We start from the raw sequence: 15,414 nt of genomic DNA on the forward strand, positions 1-15,414 counted from the left end.
CATGGAAAGAGAGGAGGTTGTTAGAGGGAGACAGCAATATAGCATTATCACAACGAAACATATTAGAGAAATTATACAAAACATGCTCAACAAAAGGAAATAATTGTAAAAACAAACAATTATTAAAGAAAATAAAAAATAAAAAGGATAACGCTACTTCCACCCCCTCACACTCCCCCCTACTAAATCATTAGCAGTCCCTGCGACCAACTCAACCAGGGCTGTAGCGTACGGGCGGCTGCCCAAAATTAGCCCGCCCTGAACGTCGTTGAGCTACGGGGAAAAAACCATAACACTGCTGCCACACCGGCCCCACGACTGGCTGCTGGGGTGTCGGTTCGGGACACTGGGGCACCTCTGGAGGCGCTACACAGACTTTCAAGGCATTACGGTGCACCGTTCGATCTCGCCCACCCTTTTCTGGTCGAATCCTATAAACTAGCCCAGCTTCGCCCACTGTTTCTAGTACAACAAAGGGTTCTGGGTCCCACCAAGAGGCCAACTTCCCGTGCCCCTGTCTGTTCCGATTTCTCACCCACACTCGCTCTCCGGATACCAACGGTGGGATACCCGCCCTCTTGTCATACATGCGCTTGCGCTGTTCTGCCATCCTTTCCATCCTTTGCCCTGCGGTGCGATACGCATCATTCAACCGCCGTTGGTGATGCTGAACCCAGTCCCCCACCCCAAATCTGTCCTGCCTAGGCTGTACTCCCAGTTCCACGTCTACAGGGCGCCGCAGATGGCGGCCAAACATTAGAAACGCCGGGGCATAGCCAGTGGCGCTGTGAGGAGTGTTATTATACGCATGAATCAACTCAGGCAGATGCTCAGGCCATCGGCCATGCTTATCAGGGTCCAACGAGCGTAGTAAATTAAGTACCGTTTGATTACAGCGTTCCACGCCACCATTTCCGGCTGGATAATACGGCGTAGTACGGCTCTTAGTAATACCATAATTATTACATAACTGTTGCATGAGCGCAGACTCGAAGTTAGCGCCTCTGTCCGAATGAAAACGGGCGGGGCAACCGTACGGCTGTATAATATGGGTCCATAACACCCGAACAGTGGTCTGAGCAGTTTGATCACGTGTGGGTATGGCCCAGCTATATTTAGTAAATAGATCTGTGGCTACAAGGATATTTTGACAGGTGTCGGCAGGTCGACCCAGGGTAAGGAAATCAATAGCCACCACTTCTAAGGGGTACGAGACTTCGAAAGGTTGTAAAGGGGCTCTAGGCTCGACCCTAGTTTTTTGTAAGCTACAGTTTACACAGCCCTCATGGAAACGACGTACCTCCCCCTCCATGCCTTGCCAGTAGAAACGCCGCCGGAGCTGCACCAGCGTCCGGTCCACCCCCGCATGTGCCGCAGCCACATGCATCTCTCTCCACACCTCCTTCCTCCTGGAACCTGGACAGACAACTTGTAAATATTCTTCCTGGGTGTAAGGGTCAGTCACATTACGGTACAATATCCCCCCCTCCACCCGCAGTTTCGTCCATTGGCGCAACAGCTGGGCCGCCTCTTTCGTCCAGCTCCTCTTCTCTGTCAACGTAGGGTGGATGCCCCTCTCCACACACCGCGTCACCACCTGGATAGCCTCATCATCCTTCTGTGCTCGCAGCCACTCAGCACCAGCCCAGCCAGCATTTCCTGCTGCGGGCGTTAGTTCCACCGTCGCGACCGCCCCGGTGTCTACAGGAAATCTAGATAGGGCGTCAGCATTAGCATTGTTCTTGCCTGGCCGGTACTTAATCTCAAACGTAAAAGAAGCCAATTGGGCCGCCCAGCGTTGTTCGATAGCGCCCAAGCGAGCTGTCTGGAGGTGCGCCACCGGGTTATTATCGGTAAATACAGTGAACCGCGCCCCAGCCAAATAATCTTTAAATTTCTCGGTTACAGCCCATTTAAGGGCCAATAACTCTAATTTAAAGGAACTATAATTAGCATCATTTTGTTCTGTTGGGTGCAAACTACGACTCGCATACGCGATAACTCGTTCCTTCCCATCTTGGATTTGGGCTAGCACTGCACCCAACCCCCGGTTGCTCGCATCCGTATATACCACAAAAGGTTCCTCATAGTCAGCATAGGCCAACACCGGAGCTTGGGTGAGGGCACCTTTTAGCGCATCGAAAGCAGCTTGACATTCTGCCGTCCATATAATCGGTTTCTGTGAGGACTTGTTATCAACGGGGACCCCAATTAAGAGATTATTCAGTGGACGGGCTATAGCAGCGAATGATTCTACAAAACGGCGGTAATAGCCTGCAAGACCCAGAAATGCACGAACCTCCCGCACCGTGGTTGGAATTGGCCACCCTCGCACCGCCACTAACTTGTCTGGGTCGGGGCGCACTCCCTCCCGGTCCACCACATGCCCCAAGAACTGCACTTCACGTTGTAACAGTTTACATTTATCAAGGCGCAGTTTCAGTCCGTGCTTCCATAGTCGCTGGAACACCCGATCCAGCTGCTGTAGATGAGAACAGAAGTCAGGGGAGTAGATAATAATATCGTCCAAATAAACTAATAAAGACTCAGCTACTTGTCCACTTAAACAGTGCTGCATGAGTCTCTGGAACGTAGCAGGCGCATTACACAGCCCGAAGGGCATTCGTTTGAATTCAAACAGACCCAGTGGGGTCGTAAAGGCAGTCTTTTCTTGATCACGTGGATCCATGCCTACTTGCCAATACCCACTGGCCAAATCAAGAGTCGAGAACCACTGTGCTTTAGTCAAACTGGTCAATGTTTCTTCAATACGAGGTAAAGGGAACGCGTCTTTATGGGTAACTGCATTCAACTTACGGTAGTCCACGCAGAACCTCCAGCTGCCGTCCTTCTTCTTAACCAGCACAATCGGTGCGGCCCACGGACTACAGCTCTCCGCGATGACTCCTTTCGCCAACATGTCACCTAACAAGGCCTTCATTTCTTTGTACATGGAGGGCGGCAGTGGCCTGTGTCGCTCACGAATGGGTGCGGCGCCCGCTGTGTGGATTTGGTGTTGCACGGCGTCCGTCCGCCCGAAATCTTCATCGTGTACAGCAAACACCTTTTCCCATCTCAGCAACATGGACTGCAGTCCCTCTTTCTCTCCCTCGGGCAGGTCAGTGCGATCAGCCAGCCCACCGAGTTCTTGGGATAGGGTGCGCACGGGTCCGTCTTCCGCAGCGCTCACCAGGGCAACATCCACCAGGCCATCAGCGGACATGGACAGGCTCAGATCTTGACTTCCCCGAACATCAGCATCATGCACAGGGTACAGTTTCCCCAACTTCTGATAGCGCCTCACCGTCAGGCTATAAGGAAAGGGGTTACAGAGACGAATAGGGACCCGCCCGCCCCGTACCGTAACCAAGGCGCGCGCCAACCCCAATTCCTTCATGTCTGGTAGCGCCTCGACCAGAGCCTCAAAGTCAGTTCCTCCCGGTCCCCGACGTGTGCGTCCCCATACAACCATTTCACTGCGGGCGGGGACCCGAATCCTTTGGCGACTGACGGGCCACACATAACCCAAAGACCCGTCATCATTAGTCACAGCCTCAACTCTTTTACAGGCAGCGAATGCGTCTCGCCACAACGCGTTCGCTTGACGCGGGGGAAACGCAACCCTCCCAGGCCATTTAAACAGTGTACGCCAGCATGCACTCACTACGTTCATGCCAATAATCAAGGGCTGCGTACAGTGTTCATCTTTAACAATTACGACCCCTCGCCCTGGGACTTGCACTCCCTCTAGCTCCAAATCAAATACCGCATAACTAGTGTACGGTATGTCAAGGCCATTTGCTGCTCTTAATTTAAACACAAGTGGCCCTGCACCTAAATCAGTTTGAGAGAAGTGTTCTTCAAATAAGCTCTGTTGCATTAAAGTGACTTGGGACCCCGTATCAAGCAACCCTTTTAAGTGAACGCCTCCCATCTTTACTTTAATCATGGGGCATTGCCCGATAAATGCATCATTGGCCCGAGTATGTGTCACAGATAAGGGGACTCCTGTTGCCTGGACCTCGGCAACAGGACGATTTAGTTTAACGACGGCTGATTAGTAGTGCACCATCTAGCTATATGTCCTGACCGTTTGCATTGACGGCATATGGGCCTCCCCTCCCCATCCCATTCATATCTCTGAGGTGGCGCGTACCGGCGCGCAGGTGGCACATAGGACGCCTCAGACGGCGGTGGTTGGGGACGCACAGCAGGAGCGGCAGCCTGGATGAGCGGTCGGAGTTCACTCATCAACTCTTTCGTCATACCGTGCAACTGCGTCTTGACATCCTCCATTATTTCTCGCTTCAGCTCATCTCTCCACGCAGAGGTCTGTGGTGGCACAGGGACAGTTACGGGGTTAATAGCATGACAAGCGATTTCAGTAGCTGGCGTACCTCCATGTTCCGTGTCCAACGTCAAGGCCTCCTGTCGCAGCGCGGCGAAGTCTTCGTCAGGGTGGCGTCGAGCATATATTCTCAGTGCTTGACCAAGTGGGCCCTCAGTTAACCCCATAAGAAACTGGTCTTTCAAGACGGCCTCGGAGGGGGCTGTAGTCGCATCATAACGCCGCAACCCACAAAATAATTCTCTAAGTCTCAGAATAAAGGCACTGACACTCTCTCCAGGGCGCTGTGCGCAACTATAAAATTGTGAGCGTACCTTTGCAACAGGGATTGTTTCCTTGTACACGTTATCTAGATGAGCAAAGATTTTGGCCACAGTATCTCGATCCCCCTCATCCAACACATTAACTTGCCGTCTAGCTTCATCAGTCAAGGTTTGTAATAGAATGGCAACCTTTTTAGCCTCATTAACATCTTGCGTCCCCAATAGCCCTTTAATCTGTACTTTCCATTCCCTGTACTTAAGTTCACCCTCTGTACCTCCAAACGTGGGCAGCCACGGGGCGCCCGGATACACCGGCATCATCATCATATTAACAAGTTCACAATTACACACTTATTCACTCTCTCCTCTATATTGCTCTGTGTCCGATCCTGCCGCTACAAACGCCAATTTATGTAAGGGTGGCCCAACTCACATCAACCGCCAGTGTTTAAACTGGTACCTTTGTCATTACCTTGTTACTGAATTTGCCAATAAATAATTGTAAATACACCTTTTTGGTTTGTTGTATATTATTAAGTATTATCATTAGCAGATTGTATAATTATAAGTTTCCGACAACGCCACCTCGTTTAAAGAGGAAAATAAGTGCACAAAAGGCACAACCTTTAGGGACACACAAGTTCGTTTACGGAACACCAGAGCAATATAAATCATGAGGAGAGAATGACCAGGACGACAGTTTAGAAAAGTATAACAATCTTTATTACTAGGTTACAGCGGCCTCTATCACGCCAAAAACACAATAATAAAATAAAAGGGAACCCTAAAATCCTACGGCGCCAACTAACTAAAAACTAAAAAATAAGAGCACTGTCAACAATAAAACATTAATTCAAACCCCCCTTCTTTCTCTTATCGTAACGTTCTTGGTGACAATTAAAGTGCACTTAGTTTATGGTACCGGCTCGTTAAGGCCTCAAATCGTAATAGTATAATAATTACGATAATTAATTATAATGCAAGGAGCGCAGATTTAAGGACGAATAAATGTTATATAACTAAGCAGATATGAAATAATAGGCAGAGTATCGTTTCAGCAGGTGGGAATAGTGACTTCTACAGCAGGTGGGATGGCACACACAGCGGCGCACAGCTCATCTTTGGTCATCTACGTCTTTAGTCCACCGTTCTGTGAATACAAAGAATACGCCAGTATCCTTGTCGTGACGACTATACAGCTCAACTCTAGGCCAGTGACTTTAGTGACAGTGGTGTACAGGATTGGATACTCACACGCAGGCAGGCTTGTGACCTGCCGCTGCGAATAGTTCGCACGACACCACAGTAGTCACAACGACCCCTCTCGTTAGCCGGGTAGCCGGTTCGGCTCGTCAGGACCCTCTCGCTCGTCTCTGGATGGCCGGACCCTGCCTGGTACCGCTGACACCCGGATCACCGTCTGGAATCCGCTGGGTTTGTAAGGTAAAGCGCTACTCGGTCCTAGCACTTTAGTTCAATAAGGTTCAGTTCAGTTACTGCCTGGCTCGGCCTGTGCCTGTCTCTCTGCTCATCACAGCCGGCCACCTGAGTCACTTCCCTCAGCCTGCTCCACACACACGTCTGCGCCCCTTGCTTGTCAACCTAGACTGAGCCTGGCGTTCCTCTTAAAGGGCCGCCTCCCACTCTGCCAGCCGCCCATTGGCTGGTCATGACGTCAGTCCCCCATACATTGGCCAGCACCGGCGTCTAGTTATCCTATCAGTTCGCAGTCAGACTCACACATGGAAAGAGAGGAGGTTGTTAGAGGGAGACAGCAATATAGCATTATCACAACGAAACATATTAGAGAAATTATACAAAACATGCTCAACAAAAGGAAATAATTGTAAAAACAAACAATTATTAAAGAAAATAAAAAATAAAAAGGATAACGCTACTTCCACCCCCTCACATGTTCATGTGTTAGTTCAGTGCCATACTAGTGAAAACAGCCGATCTACAAGCTCACTACGCTTTGTTGCTGAGACTATAAAATCCTGTGTGTTCATGTGTTAGTTCAGTGCCATACTAGTTTTCATTGCGGGTCTGGCACGACCAGGTGACCTGGTCTAGTTACCTACAACCAGGGACGTGCTGGGCCCCTGATTCAGCCCGGGAAAAAAGAGTTGGAGAGGCCCTCATTGCACGCTCTCTCTCTATAGCGCTGCTGCTACTCAAAGATTTGCCATTTCAGAAGTGACAAGCCAGTGGGCCAATTACATGAGTTATATTTCGTCGTTGTCGGGTGGAAACCTTGTATATCCAAAACCGTTTGTTTTGTATTTATCATTTTAAAAATGATTTAAACTAGTGAAAACAGCCGATCTACAAGCACACAACGCCTTGCACCGCGAGGCGTTGTGTGCTTTTAGATCTGCTGTTTTCACTACTTTTGTGCAACGGCCTTGTATGATGAAGCAGGGCTTTGCTTTGCGAAAAAAAATTATACATTTGAAACTGGAGATACAAGCTTTCTGCCCGACAGTGACAATTTACTTTGTTGGCCGTCCAGCCCCCAAAATGGAACGAAGGCCGACATTTCATTTTTATTTTTTTCCTAATGGCCGGCCTGGACCGGCCGGGAATGAACCGGCCGTTCGGAAACTTTGTGCAAAATTTGGTGCTTGTATCACAAACAGAACCGAACGATTCTTCCAAAAAATAGACTTAATTTCCTGCACTATATGAAAGTCACATGGTTTCATGCTAGAGGCATGAAACCATGTGACTTCCATAGGGAATTAATTGGACAACGCCCCCCCACCATCCCCCAAGGACAAGGAGAGGGCAGGTGATTCTAATGTGAGAACGAACCCTGCTATGTCAACACAAAAAAGAATAAAAAAATACATAAAATAGTGAAAATAGCATTTCTACAAGCACATGACGCCTTGCTTGTAGATCTGCTATCTTCACTATATTGTGCAACAGTCTTGTATGATGAAGCGCACACTTTATCTTACGAAACAATGTACAAATTTGAAACTTGGAGATACAAGGTTTCTGCCCGACAACGACAGTGTACGTGTCACATCACAGCCCTGTGTTCCTCCATGTTCTGCTCTCCGCAGCATGAAGCACCAGCTTTCTCTTTATTTCCTCCAGCGTTTATAGCCTGGTCCTCTGGGATATTTAAACCAATATCGGTCACTAAACCCACTCACCTGGAACTATAGTGTTTTGCCGTTACCTTCTGCCACAAAACTGAATCAACACATCCTCATTTTGTCCATCCATCCATCCACCTTCAGCCGTTTATCCGGAACCGGGTCACAGGGGCAACCGTTTCAGCAAGAGAGCTCCTCCAGCAACATTAGCCACTTCCTCCTGGGGGATCCCGAGGCGTTCCTAGGCCAGTGTGGAGATGTAAACCCTCCCCTGGTCCATGGTCTGCCACGTGGTCTCTTCCCAGTGGGACATGCATCGAATTCACTGTGAAGAGGAAGGCCAAAGTGCTCCTATAGCTATAGCTGCAACGCTTTGCTTCAGCAGTTTACCCTCCTGGTCCCCAAACTGTGGAATAAACTCCCTGTCGCACTTAGAACCACAGACTCACTCCCTAGCGTCCGCCGTGGACTGAAGACTCACCTCTTCAGACTCCACCTAAACCCATAGCACTACTGTAACACTCGCCTACCCTCCAAGACCACACATGACGCTAGAAAGCATTTTTAAGTTTTAGAAAACTAGACAAATTTTCTTTTTTTTTTACTGATTAGGTGCGTGGTCTACCTATATGTTATTGTTTTTCTAGATTGATATTCCTATGCATTTGTTGTATTGTTGTTGATGTACTGACATATCTTGCTGTATTACCTGCTTATTGTAAGTCACTTTGGATTAAAAGCGTCTGCTAAATGTCTCTTTTTCTTCTTTCATGTATCATCATCCTGATGATTGGTTGGCTAAATTGTAAATTTGTGACACGTTTTGTTGAGAATGTTCGCTGCATTATTGTCTCTGTCAGGTGGACACCTCATACTGTATGTCCAAAACTGTTCCCTTTCAGGATTCAAATTCAAAAGTAGCTAAAAGTAGCAGATCGACAAGCTCAAAACCTGTCATTTCGTGCTGCGTTTTGAGCTTGCAGATCTGCTACCTTTGATGCTTTAGTGTGACAGTGTGATGTGTTCAAGTAGGACGTTAATTTAGGAAAGACACAACAAGTTAGAATATGGAGATAAGAGGTTTCTGCCCGACAGCGACAATATATTTGTTGAAGCAGAACGTACGCCGCTCTGTGCACATGAATCAAGCTCTGGTTGAGGCGCTGAGAAGTAGCCTCGTATGAGGTTGCTTGCAAACATAGACTTACTTTATCACCTTCTTGACGCCTGTTGAGTTTCCCCAACAACAATCAATAAAAGTCTATTTATCTATCTTTAATTGTGTCCTTGACTAGAGGAAGGGAAGGATTTTTTTTAATTAAGTTTTTTCCTGCAACCATTGATTATAGTGTACAGTATTTTCTGGACTATAAGGCGCACCTGACTATAAGGCGCACTGTCAATGAATGGTCTATTTTCAAACTGTTTTCATATATAAGGCGCACCTGACTATAAGGCGCACATAATAGACGCTACCGTTGTGTTATGCATCCAACAGATGGAGCTGTGCTAAAGGGAATGTCAATGTCAATGAATGATCCATATATAAGGCGCACTGGACTATAAGGCGCACTGTAGTTTTTTGAGAAAATTAAAGGCTTTTAAGTGCGCCTTATAGTCCGGAAAATACGGTAACCATCTTAATCCTGTAATCCCATCGGGAATCCGCCATCATTATTATTTCTCACAACTAAGAAATACAAATTCTCACAACTAGGACGATGCCCACGATGGGAACGTTGCCTGTCGGGGGTGCATGCCCCTCTGCTTATGCAATACCTGTTGTACACGTTGTCAGAGTACTTGGAGGCCAATCTATGATGCCAGTACCATGACTTATAATAGGTGGCTGTGGCTCAGGGCAGGTCATCCAATGTGGCTCAGAGCAGGTCATCCAATTATCCGTGGGTCCGTGGTTCGATTCCCGGCTCCTCAATTTACAATTCTCTCAATTTCTTTCTCACAAGAGAAATTGTTTTATATACACTAGGGCATTCACCAAATATTCTACATGCTCACAACGCCTCGCGTTGCGAGGCGTTGTGAGCATGTAGATCTGCTATTTTCACAATGTTCGCCTCTTGCTTACTTAATATTTGACGGTTTGGCCAGTCCTATTCGAATACTTTGAGGTGGAATAATTCGAATACTAAAAATCACTATTCGTGAAGGCCCTAATATACACTATACTAGATTATATACACCCATTTACAATTAGGCTCAATTAGGATTTGCCAGATTGTAATTAGCGCAGACATAATGTGAGATCAGCTATTTTCCAGCTTTTACGCTATAGGGATTAAAGTGGCAAAACATTTAAAAAAAAATTGCATTTGTGAAATGGCCGTCCTAAACTTCTCATGTACTCACAAGTGTTTGTGTGTGTGTGCGTGCGTGCTTGCGTGCGTGCGTGTGTGCTAAAGCCAGCCATGCTGTGTGCGTCATCAAGGGCGTTTAAACAACTCGGCGGCAGGAGCTCTATCTCCGGGACGGCGGCGGAGCGTCTCGTGGCGAAGGAGAGAGACGATGAGAGACATCTGAAGTCCTTCATTCATTCATGTCCCTGGCAAGATAAAGTCCAACCCCATCCTCCAGACCCACACCCACCCCAATCAGTGGCATCAGTTCAGCAAAAGCTAGGGTATGGCAAAGATGGGAGTCCTCATGGAAAAGAGGCATTACATTTTGGATAACACGGTTCTATTGTGAAAATAGCAGATCTACATGCTCACAACGCCTCGCACTGCGAGGCGTTGTGAGCATGTAGATCGGCTATTTTCACAATGTCTGGGCTGGATATGGCAGCCTGGAATGGTTGTTCAAGTGCAGCTAAACTTGGCATGTTAGTAAATGTGCCACAATTAACAATAAAATGCATTGCACCTGTGCAGCTGATCTGCGGAACCTGGGAAGGGAATATACCATGTTGTCAAGATGGGGAGAATATACAAGTGTGGAGAATATAATTATAATACCTTGTTAAAGTGACCATTTTGTACAATTTTGCATTTGTAGTTATTTTACTGTAATTTAACAACATAATAACCAGCACAGATAGACAAGAAGACATTCATGGATTTATATTTAAAAGTAACTTTTATTTTCCCCCTGGACCCAGGGTATGGCAGCTGCATACCCCTGCCATACCCAATTGACGCCCCTGACCCCAACAACCCCTCCCCAGTGGTGGGAAGGAAAGTATTAGAACATGTACTCAAGTACTGTTACTTATGTACAATTTTGGGGGTATACTTTCACTTTACTTTGGTATAAAAAAGTGCAATTCAGATACTCTTTTATTATGTGATAGCTTTAGATTGTTTTGTATTAAAAACCACTTAGCAGCGCAATGTAACCTCTTTTCTTAATACAATATAATTGTCTTTCCAAGTTATGTAACTTAAATACAAATAGGATGATTTTATTGTCTCTTCTATTGAGACATTTAGATTGCGTTGTCGCAAACCTAGACACAGGATCTGACACGAAGAATACATTTATCCCCTGAGCAAGCAGGCAGGCTCTATTAGCTCAATGGTAAAAAGATTCAGCAGCACTTGGCCACTTGACCCTGTTTTATGCTACAGCTAACAAGCTTGTAGATCTGCCATCAAAAACATACATACAAATGTGAAACGGGCCATTCACAATGAGTTCTTTCACTTTGGCACTTTGTGTATATTTTTATGCTGATGATGCCTCGAGTACAATTTTTAATTGAGGGCTTTTATAAAACTGAAGTTTTTTTTTACTGAAGTAAATCATCAGGAGTACTTCTCTTCAAGGAGAAACCGAAGTCCCCATCACCGCCCCGCGTCGGGCAAAGAAGAAAGGGACAGGGAGGGGAGTTGGAGGAAGGAGGGAGGGGTGAGGGGGAGAGGGGGAGAGGGGAGATTGCCGGCAGATAGCCGTGTGTAATCTTGTCTGCGAGTGGCAGAGGATGGGGAGGGGGTGGGGCTTTTGGTTTTTTGATGTGCTATAAAACCATTATTACTGTGGGGGCTGATAGGGGACTTAATTAGCAACATAATGAATCCGCCCGCAACATCAGACAAGCCTAATTAAGCCTGAGTGAAATGCAAGGGGTAATTGGGTTTTCAGGTTTCAGGAGGAGCGAGCCCCCTCCCGAACACGGACCCCAGGACCATGATGCGTTGTCTCCCTGTAACTCCACCGAGTACCAGGCGAGGGTCCCCGACTCCCAGTGCTCCCTATCAAACTTTTCGTGCCACAAGGACCCCCAAATTGATAAATATTTGGCCGTGGACGCCCCATCTGAAAACGTTTTGTGTCATGGACCACCCCCAGAAGAGAAGATACAAACATTCAAAATCACAGAATCAGAATCACACAGATCGAAGCACCGGGGACTTAGTGGAATAAGAAAGTGGGAGATGTATTTTATTTTGTGGGCTTTTATGCTTTTATGTGATAGGAAAGTACACTGACAGGAAATGGGGTTAGAGATGGGGAGAGACATGCATGCGGCAAAGATCGTCCGAATCGGGAATCGAACTGGCGACGCCGTCAGGCATCAAAGCCTACTGTATGTGGCAATGCCTATGTGGTATGCTCCTGGACCAGTTGGCCAGCGGGTGCCCCGGGAGTTCCCATTTCTACACAAAAAAAAAAGGAGGTGGTGCCACCAGATCGAGGAAAAACAATAAGGAGAAAACTTCTGGACATACAAGGTTTCCGTCCCGACAGTGAGGATAATTGTTGGTGAACTTATCTGCTGTTGCTCCTGTCTAGAGGGCTCTCTCTGCCTCTCTGTCTACCGGCTGTGTGAGTTAGTGTGTCGAGGGCTTTTGTGATCCGTGGCAGCCGCCTCCGATGCCCTTTTATTAATCCCATTAAAACCATTGTCTCCGGCTTAACGCCTTCACTCACAGGAAGAATACAAGGTGCTTCCTGGGCTGCGAGGAACGCTGCGGAGGACAAGAGTCAAGAAGGCTTTTATTTGTAACTTACTCATAGGAGGGGTGTCGCACCAAAATTCTGGGCCCTGGGTACAAGGATTCACTGCATTATTTTGTGCTTTAACTAGGCTATTGAAAAATAGCAGATATACAAGCTCACAGCACGGCACCGAGTGCCGCACTGCGAGCTTGTAGATCTTCTATTTTTTTTAAATCGTGTTCCTATGACAGTGGTGCTCAAACTTTTTCACGTGAAGCCCCCCCAAAATGATATGTATTTGGCCACGACCCCCCATCTCAAAATATTTTGTTCCAGGGACCTCCCCAGAAGCAAACTTTGAGTTACTTAAAAATGCACACATTTCTTTGCATACATTTTCATGACTTCAAAAATAGCAGATCTACAAGCTCCCAGCGCTGCAGCGTGAGCTTGTATATCTGCTATTTTTCAATAGCTAAAATATAAAATATTTAAGGCCACTCCACCTTGGGCCCTAGTAACTCAGTCCCTATTTTTCCCCCTCCCGGAAAGGGGGGCCATGCTGTGGGGGGGCCCCTGTTGAACGGCACTCGGGAGCAGTCTAGTTTTAGTTTGTGTAGGAAATATTTGAGTGACTGTGAAAGAACTTTCTCCCAAGGTAAGATTAAGACGTCATACTTTATACAAACCCGATTATATTAAGCCTAAAACGGTTCTGCTGCCGTGTAGAACTGTTTTTAACCGTTTTTTTTTTTTTTTTTTTTTTTACTTTAAAAATGAATAATTTCCAGTGAAAAACCCATATTTTTCTGCCCCCTCCCAAAAATCTGTAAGACGGCCCTGCTCCCAGCATTCTCACTTAAGCCCCTCCAAATCATCCAGAATGGTGTTGACCTAAGAGGAAACCAAAGCGCATGGCACCCCTATCTCTTCATACAACCCCTCCCGCTCTCTCAGATCAGCTAACACAGGGAAGCTGTCTGAGCCTTCCTCAAAACACCCGGGACAACGTCAATGCTCCACGCGTACCAGACTGTTCTCCCTTCTGGCTCCCAAGATGTGGAACAAACTCAGATTGCAGTCAGAACTACAGACTCACAATTTTCTTCCGTAATCTGAAAGACTCATCTATTCAGACTCCACCTCACACTCCCTGTACCCCTTCCCCTTCCGGACAAGATACAGTATGGCTACCACGCAGACTTATCTTGGACACACTATGCATTCTTCTATGTATAGTACAGTATGTGATTACCGCGCAGGGGAAAAAAATCACACCCGTGTGAACTGAGCGGTGGTTGTGGAGGCTGCGCAACCGCACTACTGTGTGTGTGTGTGTGTGTTCGTTGCAGGTGATGCTCAGGCTAGACTCAACAGCACCCTCTCTGGTCACCCAGTGGTACTCAGGCTACATACACCTCAGGCTACATACACACATACATACATACATACTTACACGGATACACACACGGCCATGCTATAGAGTGGTCTACCACTGCTCAAAAAAGTAAAACTGCTGGATACGATAGAAATAAAAGTTAGGGTTAGGGTCTTGTCTTAAGGCCTAATCCCACTGGGCCAGATAACAGATAAAAAAATCTCTTTCTCCAGATATTTTTCCATTCAAAGTGGATGGTAGATACAGATAAAAAAAATATCTACCACAGATATTTGCCACAGATACTTTTATCTGTGGCAAATATTTTTTTTATCTGTATCTACCATCCACTTTGAATGGAAAAATATCTGGAGAAAGAGATTCTTTTATCTGTTATCTGGCCCAGTGGGAATGAGGCCTTTGAGACAGGTACAGTACAACACTTTCTCGAAGCAGTAGTGTTAGAATGTTGCTTGGCAGCAGTGTCAAAAAGTGCAAGCAGAGGCGTAACATGAACATCTCCTGCATCTTTCTATCTTTAGCAGCTGTGCCACATGTGGATGCGTGCTTCATGTTTCTTCATTCATTGATTCAACGGGGGAATCTCAGTCGTTTCAAATCAGATCATGCCTGGGTTGGTTGGGTTTTTACCATAAACACACAGACGGTAAAATTATTGTGCCAGTACTTTATAGACTATTTCAAACAGACCTGCAGTACAATCTCGAGCTTGTTGACCCACTATTTGCACAACAACGTCCAAAAAGGATTTATAGGCTGTTAATCAGACTAATGAATGTAGACAATTATGAAATAAATGTAAAACATAACAATAATGTGATTATTTGTTTGTATAAAACAAAGAAGCTGAACAATTAATGAATTAGTATTCCATTATTGGACTAGCCTAATCGATAGAATAATGGCTAATACAAGAATATATAGTTGTAGCCCTGAATATCGTCACTGTCGGGCAGAAACCTTGTATCTTCAAGTTTCAAATTTGTACGGCCCTTGATGGCCCTGCTTCATCATACAAGGCCGTCGCACAAAGGTTGTGAAAACAGCTGATCTACAAGCACACAACGCCTCGCGGTGCGAGGCGTTGTGTGCTTGTAGATCGGCTGTTTTCACTTGCTTAAATCATTTCAGAAATGATAACAAACGGTTTTGGACATACAAGGTTTCCACCCGACAACAACGATAGTTGTAGCCCTGATTCCCACTGACGACGGTGTTAGGTTTCACTCGTACCTTTACAAAAAACTGTGAAGAAGACTTCCATTGTGTGGAAGCACTGCAGCATCTGCCAGGAGCACAACCCATCTGATCATCTGATCTGAACCCAAACTTTTTTTTTTACCACCGACACAAAACAAACGCCTCCGTGTTTCTACAGTGCACACATCTCATCTTCTA

This window comes from Nannobrachium achirus (assembly GCF_963921795.1).
Source record: "Nannobrachium achirus genome assembly, chromosome: 4".
Taxonomy (NCBI): domain Eukaryota; kingdom Metazoa; phylum Chordata; class Actinopteri; order Myctophiformes; family Myctophidae; genus Nannobrachium; species Nannobrachium achirus.